The sequence below is a fragment of the Pelodiscus sinensis genome, chromosome 7, assembly GCF_049634645.1.
Source record: "Pelodiscus sinensis isolate JC-2024 chromosome 7, ASM4963464v1, whole genome shotgun sequence".
Classification (NCBI taxonomy): domain Eukaryota; kingdom Metazoa; phylum Chordata; order Testudines; family Trionychidae; genus Pelodiscus; species Pelodiscus sinensis.
The window spans coordinates 72,405,328-72,423,750 of NC_134717.1; the positions used below are offsets into that span (position 1 = coordinate 72,405,328).

Consider the following 18,423-nt stretch of genomic DNA (forward strand, 5'->3'; position numbering starts at 1 on the left):
AACGTGACCTATGAGGAAAGATTGAAAACACTGGGTTTGTATAGTCTGGAAAAGAGAGACTAAGAAGGAACATAAGTACCTAAAAGGTTTCTACAAGGAAGAAGGAGATGAATTGTTCTTCTTAACTTCTGAGGATAGGACAAAAAGCAATGGGCTTAAATTTCAGCAAGGAAGGTTTAGCTTGGACATTAGGAAAAACTTCTTAATTGTCAAGAATGTCATAAGTTGCCAAGGGGGTGCTGAGGAATCTCCATCACTGGAGATATTTAAGAGCAAGATAGACAAATATCTGTGAGGAATCATCTAGTCCTTCCATGAGTGCAGAGAACTCAATTAGATGACTTCTTAAGGTCCTTTCCAATTCTATGGTTCTATTTGTAAGAAGGAAAATGGGAAAAAGTTCTGCAAAAGGAAGGGGGTAAAAAGAAACAGACATACCACCAACACAAACAAGAGAGTGCTCCTAGATTGTAGGACTGGATGGGCTAAGACAGATGTGTACTGAGAAGGAAACTTTGCCTTAGGCTCCACTATGAAAGAGATGCTTCCTACTTACAGGAGGATGGGGGGATTCTTAACATGTAGATAGGTGGATGGTAAATAAAGCTAGTCGGAAATTTGTGAATACATGTTGTGACAGACCCATGCTAGCCAGCTGCCTCACACTGATGGAGGGAACACATGCTGGGGCTTGGATGAACTGCTTTCTTTCCCCTGAATAAAGGGAAGCCCAAAACCTAACTGCAGCATAATCAGACAAGCACCAGGGGTCAATTAGAGCTTGCTAGAAGTTACAGGCTGATTGGACACCTGCAGCGAAACAAGGCTTGTGGTGCCACTTTAGAAGGGCTCCCCCCAGGCGAGGAAGGAAAAGAGCGAAGGACAGGTAGGAGGAAGTGCTATGTGCAGGAGCTGTGTGGGTGTGAGCTGAGGACTGACGAGAAGGTACCAAAGGCAAGGTGATGGGAGGGATCATTTGGGGAAGTGGGCCAGAGAAATGTTACTAGATTGCGAGTGGTGGTCCCCCTACCTGTTGCCACCTCCTTAGGATCCCTGGTCTGTAACCTGGAGTAGTGGGAGGATCTGGGTTCCCCAACCTCCCCACAAGATCTCAACCTGCCTCGAGAGGGGAGATCAGGACGCCAGAGGGCATTTTACCCCAGACTTATGAACCAGCTTGTGATGAGTGTGGCTCAATAGTCTGTGACTCCTGCCTCTAGTAGAGAGAAAGAGGCTGTGTGGAGGGCCACAGAGTGCTTCTGAGGATAACACTGTCTGCCAGTAGCATGAGACCCATGGGGAATAGCAGGAGCTTTGCCTTACTGTGTATTGTTGAACCTAAGAAGGGCCATACTGGTTCAAACCAAAGGTCCATCCAGCCCAGTACCCTGTCTGCCGACAGTGGCCAATGCCAGGTGCCCCAGAGGGAGTGACTTGAACAGGTAATGATCAAGCGATCTCTCTCTTGCCATCCATCTCCACCCTCTGACAAACAGAAGCTGGGGACACCGTTCCTTACCCATCCTGGCTAATAGCCATCTATGGATTTAACCTCCATGAATTGGTCTAGTTCTCTTTTAAGCCCTGTTATAGTCCTGGCCTTCACAGCTTCCTCAGGCAAGGAGTTGTGTGTGCTGTGTGAAGAAGAACTTCTTTTTATTTGTTTTAAACCTGCTGCCCATTAGTTTCATTTGGTGGCCCCGAGTTCTTATATTATGGGAACAAGTAAATAACTTTTCCTTATTCACTTTCTCCACACCACTCATGATTTTATAAACCTCTATCATATCCCCCCTCAGTCTCCTCTTTTCCAAGCTGAAAAGTCCCAGTCTCTTTAATCTCTCCTCATTTGGGACCCATTCCAAATCCCTAATCATTTAGTTGCCCTTCTCTGAACCTTTTCTAATGCCTGTATATCTTTTTTGAGATGAGACCACACAGGGCTGGATTACCCAATAGGAAGACTAAGCATGTGCTTAGGGCACTAGCAAAGTAGGGGCACCAAAAAAATGAGATTTTACAGTATAGTGTTGTTTTGATTTTGAATTACATATGGAAGGGCACCATAATCTTTTCTGTGCTTAGGGCTTCTAAAGGTCTTAATCTGGCCCTGAGACCACATCTGTATGCAGTATTCCAGATGTGGGCGTACCATGGATTTATTTAAGGGCAATAAGATATTCTCTGTCTTATTCTCTATCCCTTTTTTAATGATTCCTAACATCCTGTTTGCTTTTTTGACTGCCATGGTACACTGCCTGGATGTCTTCAGAGAACTATCGATGATGACTCCAAGATCTCTTTCCTGATCAGTTGTAGATAAATTAGCCCCCATCATATTATATGTATAGTTGGGGTTATTTTTCCCAATATGCATTACTTTACATTTGTCCACATTAAATTTCATTTGCCATTTTGTTGCTCAGTCACTTAGTTTGGTGAGATCTTTTTGAAGTTCTTCACAGTCTGCTTTGATCTTAAATACGTTGAGCAGTTTAGTATCGTCTGCAAACTTTGCCACCTCACTGTTTACCCCTTTCTCCAGGTCATTTATAAAAAATGAAGTTTTTCAATTTTTACCAACAAATAGTTTTATGATAAAATTGGAAAATGAAAACTATTTTTTTATTTGCTCCTTTTTTTATTTTGGGATTTCCTTTTTCCTTCTCCTACTTCCCTTTTTTTGGGTAGCAAAATGGAAAAAGAAAAAAGGAGCAGAAGAGTGGAGTGAGAGGGAAGTGTCTTAAAAGAAAAACAGATTAAAGTGAAAATCCAAAATAAGAAAAAGATTAAAATTACAATTACATTTTTCCAAACTGAATATTTATAAACAAAATAATTCATTTTAAAACCACTGGAATGAAAAGTATTGAAACAATTTTCATGATATAAATTGTTTAGCCAGATGTGATGAGTGATGTTAGATCACTGATTCCTACAAGGAAGAGATTTGCTGAAGTTAATTTCAACATTATTAGATATCAGAGGGGTAGCTGTGTTAGTCTGGATCTGCAAAAATGACAAGGACTCCTGTGGCACCTTATAGACTAACAGATGTATTGGAGCATAAGCTTTCGTGGGCAAAGACCCACTTCGTCAGATGCATGTAGTGGAAATTTCCAGCGGAAGGTATAAATATGCAGGCTAGAGATAACGAGGTTAATTCAGTCAGGGAGGGTGAGGCCCACTTCTAGCAACTGATGTATACATAACTGGCTGGATAACCGTACTCAGAGAGCAGTTATTAATGGTTCACAATCATGCTGGAAAGGCTTAAGTGGGGTTCCACAGGGGTCTGTTTTGGGATCGGCTCTGTTCAATATCTTCAACAATGATTTAGATATTGGCATAGAAAGTACGCTTATGAAGTTTGCAGTTACCACCAAGCTGGGAGAGGTTGCAACTGCTCTGGAGGATAGGGTCCTAATTCAAAATGATCTGGACAAATTGGAGAAAGGGCCTGAGGTAAACAGGATGAAGTTTAATAAAGACAAATGCCAAGTGCTCCACTTAGGAAGGAACAATCAGTTTCACACCTACAGAATGGGAAGCGATTCTCTAGGAAGGAGTACGGCAGAAAAGGATCTAGAGGTTATAGTGGACCACAAGCTGAATATGCGATGCATTAACAGGTTTGTTGTGAGCAAGACACGAGAAGTCATTCTTCCGCTCTACTCTGCACTGGTTAGGCCTCAGTTGGAGTATTGTGTCCAGTTCTGGGCACCGCATTTCAAGAAAGATGTGGAGAAATTGGAGAGGGTCCAGAGAAGAGCAACAAGAATGATTAAAGGTCTAGAGAACGTGAGCTATGAAGGAAGGCTGAAAGAATTGGGTTTGTTTAGTTTAGAAAAGAGAAGATTGAGGGGGGACATGATAGCCGTTTTCAGGTCTCTAAAAGGGTGTCATAAGGAGGAGGGAGAAAAATTGTTCATCTTGGCCTTTGAGGATAGGAGAAGAAGCAATGGGCTTAAACTGCAGGAAGGGAGGTTTAGGTTGGACATTAGGAAAAAGTTCCTAACTGTCAGAGTAGTCAAACACTGGAATAAATTTCCCAGGGAGGTTGTGGAATCCCCATCTCTGGAGATATTTAAGAGTAGGTTAGATAAATGTCTATCAGGGATAGTCTATACAGTATTTGGTCCTGCCGTGAGGGCAGGGGACTGGACTCGATGACCTCTCGGGGTCCCTTCCAGTCCTAGTATTCTATGATTCTATGTGGAGGTGTGGATACCAAGAGAGGAGAAACTGCTTTTGTACTTATTAGAGTAGACAATGAGGTTTTTAGAAACTAGCAGGAGTAACTTGAATTCAATGTGCCCAAGCAGGAATAACTTCTCATGTGTTTACTTTGGGTTTTCTACTTAGCATAGGTGGCAATGTGATATTCAGGCAGCTAACTTAAATTTGTGAAAGGCCTTGACCTCAGCGCCTAGACAGAATAATTACATTAGAAATAAGGTAAATCAATTCTTCCCATCATTAAAAACATCCTGGCCATGTACTTCCTCACATATCTTGGCTGACATGTGCATTTTACCTTTAATCCATAGTACCAACATCTTACTTTAGGACACAATAGCACTTTCCCTGTGTCCAAGACTTCAGCAAATTAGCTTTCTATTGTCTGGATAGCACATGGCAGTGAAGGGGACACTAGACTTCGAAAACCAGAAAGAAGTGCTGGGTGCTGTGGCTCTTTACACACAAACTGAACAGCTTGTGAACCATTACTAGCTAAAAGTGTCAGTGGAGATTAGAACGAACATCAAACAAAGAGAAAATAAACAGCTATTGTATGGGCAGAAATGGATTTTCCGATTCGACAGTAAATAAAATAATGCGCTGTCTTAGTCAGTGGCCCTGTGATGATACAGTTTGTGGAATTTTTACTGGCAGGCTGCCATACTTATTTTCATTTATCTGCCTCAAAGCACCATTTCAAAAAGTGCAAAAGCATGTTGTTGATTGAGTAGATTCTTTATAGTTGAACTGAGTATATCAGAACAACACACGTTGTAATAAAGTGGGGGAGAGGAGTAGACACATACGCATCTGCAGCATCTTGAATCTTTTGTCAAAGATGACTGCCAGAAAAGTGAAGGAGTCAATGTTGTGTCCTAGAAAGTGCAATAAGAGAATCCTTTCCAACCACAGCAAGGCTATGTCTAGACTGCAAGCCTCTTTCGAAAGAGGCTTTTTCGAAAGTATCTTTCGAAAAAGCCTCTTTCGAAAAAGAGCATCTAGACTGCAAGCAGTACTTTTGAAAAAGCAAGCCGCTTTTTCGAAAGAAAGCAGCGAGTGAGTCTGGATGCTCTCTTTCTAAAAAGCCCTGTTGGCATTCAAGAACGCCTTTTTTCGAAAGAGCACTTTCGAAAAAAGGCGTTCTTCCTCGTGAAATGAGGTTTACCGCCGTCGAAAGAAAAGCCGCGTTCTTTCGATTTAATTTCGAAAGAACGCAGCTGCAGTCTAGACGCAGGTGATGTTTTTTCGAAAAAAGGCTACTTTTTTCGAAAAAACCCCTGAGTCTGGACACAGCCCAAGTGACAGGAACGCACAAGAGCTATAAAATCCACTAGGTCCAGACTTCCTAAAACACTTTTCCAGAACCTTGTGCCCACTTTGCTGGCACCTTTTATGGTGCTGACCTTTTCCAGGTACTTTGCTATCAACCAATGAACTACCTGATAGCAAAGCCTGGATATCCGTCATGTCTGTACCCTTGCGGGTTTGTTACCATTGTAACTAAAGCTCTTGCAGAGATAAAAGTAATCAGAGTATTTCATGATTATCAATCCTTTTGGTAAGAAAACATATTAAAAATAACCGTGTAGGAAAACACCCAACCCACTGCTGTAGGAATAAGTGGGTGCTGCCTGAGTAGCTTGCTAGGTCACAGAGCAGAGCTGGATGATGGAAGCCAACATGATCTGTTCCAAATAGATGATCTTAACTTGCCAGAGAGACCACAACAAAAGCTAGGAGGGGACTTATGTGACTTTAGGAGATAAAGCTATTTGCTAGCCTGACTCCAAATTCACAGAGATTTCAGAGCCAGCCCACAGGCAATTGCACTGTGATTGCCATTGCAAACAGCAGCACAAAGGCTCAGTTGCTGATCACTAATAAGGGTTCGTTTCCTCATCACACACGAGCACGATTCTGAATAAGGACACCAGCTCCCGCAAGAACTCAGTTATTCAAATCTAAACAAATATCAGACTTAGGAATACAAGTAGTGCAGCATCCTGGGACCACTGATCTGTGTACGTGTAGATCCTTGCCTGGTCCCCCCTCTTGGCCTGGCTCCCATGGTAGCCTTCCACACAGCACCATAGAGGTTGTCATGGAGATAAGTTCCATGTCAAGCGGATCTCTTGCCTGCCCACTCACCTCACTGGACCCCCAGGCCTAAGTGGAGGGCTCACATGAGGCCCCCTGTTCTAGGGGTGACTTTCCCCACTTTGTGGTTGGAATAACTTTGGTTCCTGACTCTCTGCTCAGCTGACATTTGGCATGTTAACGGGATATTCTTTATGTCTTGACCTTGCCAGGCACAAAGTACTCCCCAGGGTTCCCTGGGAATTAGTGGGATTAAAGGCACTCAGCATATTTCCCATATCAAGCCCTATTTGATTATTTCTGCGCCTTTGGAGATGCCATATTTTCTACATTAATATTGAGCCCACCAAGCCTGTCAAGGCCCATCTTTCCAAACCTCAACTTCCCAGATGCTTTTTAATATCCTTCTCAATAGTGCAATAAAAGCTGGGTATTTTATTACTTATATGAATTATTATCCTAAATTATCATTTGCAAGGCTTTTTTTTGTAAGCTTCACAATCTGGACTGTATTTTCCCCACACCAAAATATGCTGTACCCATCACATTTTTTTTTTCTTAACAAACTGTAGCCTGATTTTTAAATAGGCATGAGGAAGATTTTTCTGAAAGGGCACAGTATCTTTCTTGTATGGTCAATGAAGTAATTTTACATGTATCCAAGAAATGTTGACAGGTTTTCCTAAAATAAAAGGATAACCTAGAGACATTCACAGAAAAATTGAAGCCAAACAATTGGTTATGAATTCTTCTGAACCTTGAAGTAAGATACACTTTGGCTACGTCTACACTGGCATGATTTTCCGAAAATGCTTTTAACGGAAATGTTTTTCGTTAAAAGCATTTTTGGAAAAGCACATCTAGATTGGCAGGATGCTTTTCCGCAAAAGTACTTTTTGTGGAAAAGTGTCCGTGGCCAATCTAGATGCGGTTTTCCGCAAAAAAGCCCCGATCCCCATTTTCATGATCGGAGCTTTTTTGCGGAAAACAGTACTGTGCTGTTTACACTGGCCCTCTTGCGCAAATGATTTGCGCAAGAGGGCTTTTGCCCGAACGGGAGCAGCACAGTATTTCCGCAAGAACACGGACGATCTTACATGAGATCGTCAGTGTTCTTGCGGAAATTCAAACGGCCAGTGTAGACAGCTGGCAACTTTTTCCACAAAAGCAGATGATTTTGCAGAAAAACTTGCCAGTCTAGACACAGCCTCATGGGGATGATTCACAAGGATCCATATTTTTTAAATAAGCATACCCAGTATTTAATGATCTGGAATGATCTGCTGGGCAAAATCTGGAGCCTGAGAACATGTGCAGTCTGTGTATCACGCATAGTAGATACCAAAGACAAAGACATTCAGGGTCTGATTCAAAGACAATGGAAATCCATGAGAGTTCTTCAAAGAAATATAGGGTTGGAAAGGACCTCAATAGCTCATTTAGTCCATCACCCTGCACTGAGGGTCAGGCCTTCTCAGAGTAAAGTCCAGATCTTCAAAGGTTTTTAGGCACCTTAGGGGATCTGGGCCAAACTTTTTACTGTGGTAAGCTATAAGCTTGATATGAGCCTGGAGCTCTACTTTGCAACATTTGCAAGAGTCCTCACACCCCTGCCTCACCTCATTCCTCAGGCCCTGCCCCCATTTGCTTCTTTTACCCCTCCATTAGTTTACCACTGTTTTTCACATCTCTCCCTCGCCCCATCCAGGTTTGGGGAAACTTGTTTGTGGAGCTGGGGCTAGGAGATTCATCTGTCCAACACGTGTAGGAGGTGGCCCTGGCAGAGCAGGGTCTGGTGCAAGTGACAACTCAGTGTCTCCCCACCTACCCTTCCCATAGTAACTAGACTTCAGTCATCTAGTCAATAGAACTGATCAGACCCTGTGGGGTCCTCTTTTTGGCTGGACTTTCCAGCCAAAAGCCACACACCTGGCCAAAACAACAAGCTGAATTTCAACCGCAGCAATGTGGTAGGAGGCCCACAAAGAAAACCCAACCACTCAATGGGGGGCATGGAGGCTGTTTGTTGAGCCCTGCTCAACACATTGGTATCCACATTCACATCTCCCAAAAATGATACATGGGTATCTGCAAATTTGCAGGGTTCTAGATACAAAATTTGTATCTGCATTCATGTCCACAAAAATGAGCCCTGGATATAAAGTGGATATCAGCAGTTGGAGGGCTCTAGCGGTGTATGCATGGATGGCACACATTAAGCAGCCCTAGCCTAAGGTGGGCAAATCATAGAATCATAGAATAATAGGACTGTAAGGGACCTCGAGAGGTCATCGAGTCCAGCCCCCCGCCCTCAAGGCAGGACCAAGCTCCGTCTACACCATCCCTGACAGATGTCTATCTAACCTGTTCTTAAATATCTCCAGAGAGGGAGATTCCACCACTTCCCTTGGCAATTTATTCCAATATTTGACCACCCTGACAGTTAGGAATTTTTTCCTAATGTCCAATCTAAACCTCCCCTGCTGCACTTTAAGCCCATTACTCCTTGTCCTGTCCTCAGAAGCCAAGAGGAACAAATTTTCTCCTTCCTCCTAGTGACACCCTTTTAGATATTTGAAAACCGCTATCATGTCCCCCCTTAATCTTCTTTTTTCCAAACTAAACAAGCCCAGTTCATGAAGCCTGGCTTCATAGGTCATGTTCTCTAAACCTTTAATCATTCTTGTCGCTCTTCTCTGTACCCTTTCCAATGATCTGTTACTAACCATGGATGAGACGTTAGCAGTGGGATGCAGTGGAATTGATGCTAAACATGTTTGATATGCCACCACCGACAAAAAAATAAAGTTTGCATTCATTTGAGAAAGCGAGGTTTTATTAATGTACTATCCATTTTCTAATTGGTGAAAATAAAGAGCTTTCAAATTGTCAAAGGAATTTTAAAGCTGGAAGTAACAAGTGATAAAGTTACTTGATTCAAGTTCCTTTTTCTTGTTGTTATTCTATTAAAAACAAAGCCAAAGAAACTCCATGGAGCCTTATTTAACAATTCAGAGAGTCAGCCAGAGCAAACTCCTCGGAAGATATTGAGTATGACTCTGTATTTTGCTGAATATATGCTCTAAGCCTTCAACCGTAAGTAGCTTGACAGCTGACCAAATAAAAATTCTTTTTTTCATCACACCCAAACGTTTGAGAACCTGAGATTTGGGAAAAGTGATACTATAAGCCCCTTGCAATGCGTTCAGTCCAGTGCACTGAAATGGCTCATTTGAATCACAAGGTTTCATTTTTAGCTTGAGAGTGAGCTGGAAGGTGCAAATTTCTTTCAGAATTCAGGGATCTCATTTCTCAATACTTTATACCCTTTCACCCTCGATGTGCAGTGTCACAGCCAACCCTCAGCTAATGGGGACTACAAGGCACTTCCCTCAAAGCACACCATTGCCACCGTGTAAACTGTAATTCAATAGAGTGATCCAAGAGAAACTTCCACTACGCCCTTACAGCCCTGGGTACAATGGAGCCCTGATCCATGTCTAACGCTCCTGTACCACTGCAATACAAATAAAGAATAATGCACAACCATGTAAAATGCAAGAGTGTCTGAGGAAGCCATTTCCTCAAATGCTTGGGAATTATAAATGGTGCCTCATCAAAAATAGATGAGGGGAAAAAAGCCAAAATCCAGCAAAAAGGAGAGATGGTATCACCCAATGTGATAATTTGCCACCAAATGAGGAATGACCGTGATGACAAATGGACACGTGGAGTAGACGCCAAGTACAGTATAGAATCCTATCCTGGTCAGATCATTCCCATCTCTCACTGATATCAGAGGAGTTGTTTTTCTTGCGTGTTGGCATCACTTCTACAGTTTGTTAAGACAATAAAGCCTCAAAGAATTGAATTGGCCAGTGTGTCTGTAACACTGTCTTCTATTGGATGGACTCAGAGCATATTAACTATACGTCAGAGGCCCCAAAGGCTTTCTTTTAACTGAGCTGGTAGGGGTCTGGACTTTATCGGAGTATTTGCTTGTCCACTTGCAAATTAATAATGACGACGGGGGTGTTCATCGTTATGACAATTGTGAAATTCCTGGCTTAGCTTTAAAAAAAAAAGACTGACAGACTCACTAAATCAGAACGTGAACAGGAATAGAATATGCTGCATATGTGCAATGTCATGAGATTAATGCTGTTCTTGAAAACCTTCATTGGTGCATTTTCCGATGTTTGTGGTTTCAACTGGATAGACACAGTGTTGCCTTGATGCACTTAATTTCCTGGGGGGTTTTTTAAAACAAGGAAAATATCTACTGTGTTTAATAATTTTAGCATAAAGATGGCAGGATTGTAGGCTGTGAAGTTATGAATGATTTGTACTGAAGCAATACCTCACGGACCTAATCATAGGGCTCCACAGTGCTAGGTGCTCCACAAATCCACCACAGAGAGACAGTTCCTGCCCCATGGAGCTTACAGTTTAAGTATATGACTCAAGGTGACAGACTGGAACACCAGATAGATGTGAGAGATCACAAGGAAACAGAGACTATGCTAGTCAGCATGGAAAGCTGCATTCACTGTTCTCTAACTTTTCAGCCACTTTTGAGGGGTTGTTATTTTTGTTTTTTTTGTGTGGGGGTTTTGTGAGCATCAGAGCAGAGGGGAGTGTTTTAAGGAGAGATCTGGCAATGAGGTGGTTTTGTGGTCATTACCAGAAACTGCTCCTACATATGAGAGACAGCCTGGGAAAATGCACGAAGGTGCTTGTTTGAATATTTAACAAGCAGACAGTCAAGGGGGACACCATTAGCACAGTGGATGCAGGGGTCAACACCTGGGTAGCATATCAGAGAGAAAAGACAGGTCAAGGATAGGACATGAAGGGCTTGGAAAAGAAAAGATCAGTAGCTTGTGTTTGCTGCAGTCTAGAAGGGGGAGCCGCTTCATTCCAAGGAACGGGTTGTGATGGGAGATGTTCTCACCTTTATTGGTGTGGATAATTTTTTATCACAGTTTACATTGCGTCTGCACAACTGAAAAGACAAAGTCATTTTAAAATAAAAGCTCCTTATTTTCAGAGTGTATCAGGATGCAGATGTTCATTAATAGCTAAGAACAAACAAACTGATCTTTCAATTTGAATGAAAACAAGCTCGTTTGTTTTGGACTTGGCGTTTCTTGTTTATAGTGTCCAAATCCATAGAAAGGTGGAAGAAGCTTGTTTTCTTCTAATAGAAAGTATAATTGCCTACACAGTCTGCTTCTATCAAGAGTCTTACTTGGAAACTCTTAATTTCCCCCCATTGCTCTTTTTTCCCAGATGACTAATCCTTCTTCCTTTCCCCAGATTTGTGCCATTTTATACCCAACTATTTCTACTTGGGGGAGGTGATGCTAGGTACTGTAGGAGAAAGAAAGCACCCGAAGGATGGGCCTGGTGCCTAAACTGAAGTAAGCAAGGGTGTGTCTAAACTACATGCCTCCGTCGACGGAGGCATGTAGATTAGACAGATCGGCAGAGGGAAATGAAGCCGCGATTAAAATAATCGCGGCTTCATTTAAATTTAAATGGCTGCCCCGCTCTGCCGATCAGCTGTTTGTCGGCAGATCGGGGCAGTCTGGACGCGCCGCGCCGACAAAGAAGCTTTTCTTGATCGGCACAGGTGTGCCTCGTGAAACCAGGTTTACCTGTGCCGATCAAGAAAAGCTTCTTTGTCGGCGCGGCGCGTCCAGACTGCCCCGATCTGCCGACAAACAGCTGATCGGCAGAGCGGGGCAGCCATTTAAATTTAAATGAAGCCGCGATTATTTTAATCGCGGCGTCATTTCCTTCTGCCGATCTGGCTAATCTACATGCCTCCGTCGACGGAGGCATGTAGTTTAGACACACCCCAAGAGTTATAATATGAGTAATAGACAGGCCGTGTCAAAAGCAGATGTTTGCCTGCAAGTCAGTGTTTTTTGGCACTAGAACTGCTAGCACTGCTAAAAGCACATGAAATATGTAAATACATTCCACCAGGACAGTACAAGGACACCCAGATAAGTACATAATAAAACAACAGGAGTGAAAGCATAACAATGGGTAGTAAATGCTTTGGAGGAAGTACAACTGGAAGTACCAAACGTGTCATTAATGTGTAAATGATAATGAAAAGTGTGTATCATAGATTGTTTATTTTTGTTTATAAATGTTGGGGTACCTCGACTTAACTTTTTGGCTGGCCTAGGGGGCAATTGTCAAATCCATATTATTGATTGAGCCGAGTCCATAAGGCCTCAAAGGCTATTTGGCCACCGACGACTATTAATGTACTTTATTTGACAATAAACCTGACTTGGGTGCTTTCGTATTTTATTTAAGTCTCTGGGTTTTGGGGGCTCTTGTGAAGTCTATTATGCTAGCTACCTACACAGAGCTGGCATGATAGACTGAGGGACATATAAAAGCACATGCAACCGAATGTTTATCATCGCTGACGTAGCAGGAGACATGTCAGGACACCACACCAGTGAATTCTGAATTTACTGTATTGCTAGATTGGTGATTTACTGACTTACTACATTGGTGACCCTGACCGCTGATCTGGTGAGTAAGCAAGCTGTCTGCTGTCACTGGCAGGCCTTTTGCTTCATTAGTGTTAAACATTTGGCTGCATGTATGCTTCCTCAGTGTATTATGCCAGCTTTGCGCAGGTAGCTATTATAATAGACTTTACCCCACAGAGGCCGTACAGGGGCTGCTCCTTTTCAGAAGGGGGCTGATGAGTTACTTGCCTCACACATGGCTTATGAAGCTGACCAGAAATCTGTCTACATTAGCATTTTTTCACCACAAGTCTCACGGTTGAGAGTCCAAGGGCAGGTATGTTCATGTAGAGAAAAAAGTATCAGCCTCTGGCACTTAAACCCGTATTTTCCAGATATGCTTTAGGCAGGGTGGGATGAGACAGTGGTTAAAATGCTTGTGGGTGACTTACATGAGTGTTCCAATTAGTGGAGCTTCACTGGAGAGAGCCATAGTGGGAAGTTTTGTGTCCGTACAATTAGTCAGTTGTCAGCATGATCACGCTGCATTGGGAAGCTCTGGCCAAGTGATGTCAGTCCTTTGGTGCCTCCCCACAATTCCCCTGCCTGCTCAGAAAGGCCAGATGCATTCTCCCACAATTCAATGAGTGGCTTAGCTTACTGAGACATAAAAAACCAGTGGATATGTCCAGGTTCTAGTGACACACATAGGGAATAGAGCCCAGGTGTGGATGCAGAACTCTGGCGTCATTCACAGTATGGCTGCTCCCACTTGTTCTAGGTTAACTTGAAAGGAGTAACTCAAATTAACTGTGTGGAGGAAGACATAAGTCTTATTAAACCAGTGGAGCTAGGATGTGCAAGATTGTAGTTAGCATCCAATAGCATGTACCCGGAGTCTGATGGCCCTACATGGCGCTCTGTTTACTTCTCAAGGCCACAACTTTATAACAAGACTATCATCCCTGATGAACTGTCAGTATCATCATGTGTGTACATAACAGGCACACATTAATTGCAGACAATACCTTTAATCAACAGTTGAACAGTGATAAAAATAGACCTTGAGGTTTAACACAAAATAGACCTTGAGAATTAACACAGCAACACACTTGTACTTAATTGCTAAAGAGAACTTCTAATAAAGAAAACCTTTCCTTTTTCTTTCTCAAAAAGGTCAAAGTCTTCATTTCTCTGCATGACAATGGGGGGAGATGGAAGCCACATCTTAGCGTTCTTCATGTGGATTAAATTATTTCCATACATGAGGGGAAAAAAATCTTTTGCACAGACCTTCACCAATGTTTTTATGTGTGAGACCCATTGCTTCTAATGTCTCTTGTTCCTTAAAATATTAATCTAATTGCTGAACAGAGCAATGAAGTTTTACTGCTCGTTTTAAACACAAATCCTTTTTATTGACTTCCCAGCCAATAAACTCGTAGCTCTGAACTGTCAACAAATTCCCTTCAGATTCATATGAGAAACAGAAGGGCTACCTTACCTGTACATTTGTGAGAAGCGGCTCACTTCCCTGCTGAAAGAAGCTTCATTTGCACTTTGGAACTGTAAACAGTGACTCTGTTTATCTTCTTTCCTCTTCAGGCCTGCTTCTGTGCCCACTGAAATCAATGGGGTTTTACCATAGCCTTCAATGGGAGCAAGGTCAAGCAACGGATTTGTTGACAGTTTTATAGAGAATGATTCTTCCCGCTTGTTGCACTGAGTGAATCACCATGCCACACTCTATTAAGGAGAAAATCCTATTTCTGCCTTCTACAAAGAACTTCAGTGGATTCAGCCCAAATTGTATCTTGACTTTAAAACCTAAATGAGGGTATGTCTACACTGCCACCCTAGTTCGAACTAGGGTGGCAGTGTAGACATACCCTCTGTTAGCATTGATCCAGTACTGATAAGAACCATTTGCACTGCTGAACTCCAGGCGAGGGGCCTGGGAGGAAAAGCAGGGAAGGTGTGTCTGGCTGGGTGTAAATTAGAATGATTCTGTGCTGACTCTGGTGATACGGGGCTACTTTCATCTAGCACACAGAAACCGGACGCAGTCCTCCCCTTACTCTCACCAGTGCGTGCCAGGGAATCGTTCTGCTGAAGCCCATGCAGTGTCAAAGAGTACAGTCAGTGAGGTGAGGATTGGGCCCAGTGTCTGCATAGAGCAGGGGTGTCCAAACTTTTTTCAAAGAGGGCCAGATTTGAAGAAGTGAACATGTGTGAGGGCCGTCCCCGCACTCTCAGCCCCAAGGCGGAGGGCCCGCAAGGTCAGAGGCGGGCGGAGAGCACAGGGCACGCTGGCCTCACGGTGGCCCGGGGGCAGGGCGAACCCTCAGCCCAGCGGGGGAGCGGACGTGCCCTACAGGGCAGGCTGTAGGACCGCGGAGGCCATGGGTGGCGGCACGGCCGGAAGCGGCGCGTTGGGCACGCCAGTTCAAAAGCGCCGGGGAGCCAGGAGAGGGGGAGGAAGCGGGGGCCGTATTAAATCGGAACACGGGCCACAATTGGCCCGTGGGCTGGACTTTGGACATGCCTGGCATAGAGGGAGGCTGAGGCACTGAAATCTCACTTTCCAAATCTGAGGTACCCGCGACACGTGAACAGCAGGCGCTTACATGATATCAGTCAGCCATAATCACCAGGACCCTTCTCACAGGCAGCATTTAGTGGATGGCCGTGCAGTGTACATACCCGAAACCACATAGTAGAACCTCCTGGCTCACATTTGTGAGCATATCTCGGTGGCCTGCTTCCCTCCTTTCTGTCACATGTACAGCAAGTTTCATGCTCTTAACATTTCCCAGAAATTCAAAGTGACAGAACCGGAGGTATTGCAATCTGGAACTCTTAACTTTAGTAAACTAGTGAGAATACTGGAATGTGCATGTTCCTGATTTAGCCACTTCGCCAGCTTTTCTGATATGCTGTTAAGCACAGCAGTACAGGATACATATTAGACGACTAACATCTGGACTGAATATCTATTAGGACAGTATGCTCAGCTACAGCATCATACTGTAAACTGGGGAAAATCCAAACCAAATGGGAATATCAGACATTTTCAGGGGTCAAAAATAAAGTCATTTTGGTTTTCATAACACTGGTGAATATGGCAGAGCGGCCTGTCCTATACATTTACACAAAGGCCTCACTGCAGAAATAACCTGAATTTTAAAATGGGAAGCAGGTTAATCACCATGTTTGAAAACAGATGCATCCCCGTGAGATATTCTCCTAGGAAAGTCCTGAGCACACGACTGCTAAGTGCTCCAGCCCTATAAATGAAAAGCAGCAGTAAGTGAACTGGATGCAATGTGGTTATGTTCTCACACTGATGTAATAAACTCCAGTTTCTCCCCCGGTAGGTTTCTCTTGGTTTAGGGGGCTGCATGTGCCCTAAACAGGCAGACATGGGAATATGCAGCTATAAAGAGATGCAAACGTGTAAATGCCATAAAAGTCCTCAAGATAGTTGATGGAATGCAGTCCAACTCCCTTGCTACTGAGTAATACATTCAGAGCACATACCCAGCAAGAACAGTTTTGCACATAAAAGGAAGCTGGTAGAAATGAATCTTTTAGCCAGATTTGAGAATGGACCAGAAAGAAATAGATCACCACAGTTTCACAAGTATCTTTCTGGTGAAATTCCACCTCCATCCTAGTATGTTCATAGTATACTAGTTAAGGGCCTTGGCTACCAGAAGCTAATACTGTTCCTTTAAGGATGAGTGTCTAGTTCTCACGTGAGCTAATTTTCTGTAACTGCGGCAGGGGTAGTAGTGCCTCACTTCAAGCCATGGAACTGGAATTCAGTCGGGTACTGGTATTTTGGCTTGCACTACTTTGACTTCCAGCTATTGCCTTGTCTGTTCTTGGGGCGTGTTCTTCTTAAGGTGGCCAATCACTGATCTCACACTAAATAAAAGGAACAGATGTGGCATTACTTGGAACCCCATAATAGGCGCTATTTTTTAGAGCTCGTAGATAATTTTCCACCAATTTTTTTTTTTTTTTTTTTTTGCGTGGGAGGCTGGAAAATGTCTTCTTCCCCTCAATTATTTTTTCCAATATTTTTATTTTATTGTAAAAATTTAAAAAATCAAGACATTAATAAACAAAAGAAATTAAAAAAACATCTGGTAACATAACTAACCAACTGACCAACTAACCAGCTTTGAGAAGCCCTTTTATCTTTTTCAGTTAATGGCTCGGGGTTCAGAGTAGGAGAGTATGGAAAGTAAGTGAAGGATGAATGAAGGGGTACTGCCTAGTCAGAATGACGTACTAATTAAGGAAATATGATAATCAGAAATATTTTAATTAGTACTATTGTACTAATATTTCCTTGGTTCGTGCTGTTACTCCTTTCCTTTAGCTGTCTCCTATGTCTTCTCTTTCCACCCCACCCCCCTCACTTGTGCCATCTTTCCATTGCCTCCACCCCACTTCACACGTCCATCACTGGTACATGCTCCCTGGGGAGGTGGGTTTCTCTACCTATCATATGCTTTACCGGTGCATGGACTAACCCAGCCGTTCTCAAACTTTTTGGGCTCTGGAGCCCTTTACAGGCATAAAAATGTATGTGGCGTGCCAGTGGTCCACTGATGGTATGTGTTGTACCTATCGATGTTTCTAGTTTGTCAACCTCACAGAGCCCCTGGAGATGTCTCGTGGAGCCCTGGGGCTCCGCGGAGCACAGTTTGAGAAACCCTGGACTAACCTATTGTTGTGCTCACAGCCCATGCTCAGAGTAATTAGGTAAAAAAATACTCTTGCTGGAAAGCTGCAATGTAGCAGTTCTTTTATGAACAATAACGTACAAAACCCCTAAAAGAGAGACACAAAACAGGCTGCTCCCTCACACATAGAGGTACAACTCAACCCATTGTACTCTAAGCCAGATTTCTGCAGACTGACTCTCAGAACACACACAGGAAGCAGGACTGGGATACAGATTAAGATTTAAAGTGAGCATTTGTAATTTTGAGTACAGCACAAAGCTGCGCACTGCGGTGTCTCTGAGGGCAGAGTTAAGCTTTATATTATAGGACTGTGCCAGAGCAATGACTAGAAAACCCTAGGCCAGACCGCTGTCATACCAGTTCCAATCAGGAAAGGGGACTTAGGGCTGGCTGAGTAAATCCAGGCCTAAGTGACAAATAGGGAACAGCTGCCAGTCTTGTTAGCAAGGGACTACAGAAAAGCTGGCAGGCAGGCAGCGGAGGAGAGGAAAAGGAAGAGCCATGGAATTAGAGGCTGCTTTCACCTACTGGCTGCAGAAGTCAGCAGTCCCTGAGGCTGTAAGTTACCTGTAGCTACAAGCTGGTGGAAAATGATAATCTAAGTAAAGAGCAAAGGTGATTGCTCCAAAGCAGAGGTCTTTGGCTGGCTTCTGGGGCACAGAAGCAGCAGAAGAAAGAGGGTCCCACCTGCACCCTGTTACACAGGCAATGGTGAGAAATCTAGTGTGTTCTGGAGGAATATCAAATTCATTCTCAATCCACAGTGGATTTCCGACTAATGTCAGTGGGAAACTCATGCAGTGGTCAGCTATGGAGCAAGGCCA

At 43.4% G+C, this 18,423-nt stretch overlaps 1 long non-coding RNA gene across 2 annotated transcripts in view; it reads right to left on the reverse strand.

Annotated features, from left to right (window-relative positions):
- The window catches only part of LOC142830325 (uncharacterized), a 190,666-nt gene extending 176,283 nt beyond the window's left edge, over positions 1-14,383 (reverse strand). For both annotated transcript variants that reach the window (XR_012905496.1, XR_012905495.1), the window contains exon 1: positions 14,344-14,383. This is a non-coding gene — a long non-coding RNA (uncharacterized LOC142830325). The remainder of the gene's footprint in view (positions 1-14,343) is intronic.
- Positions 14,384-18,423: the final 4,040 nt, after the last annotated feature.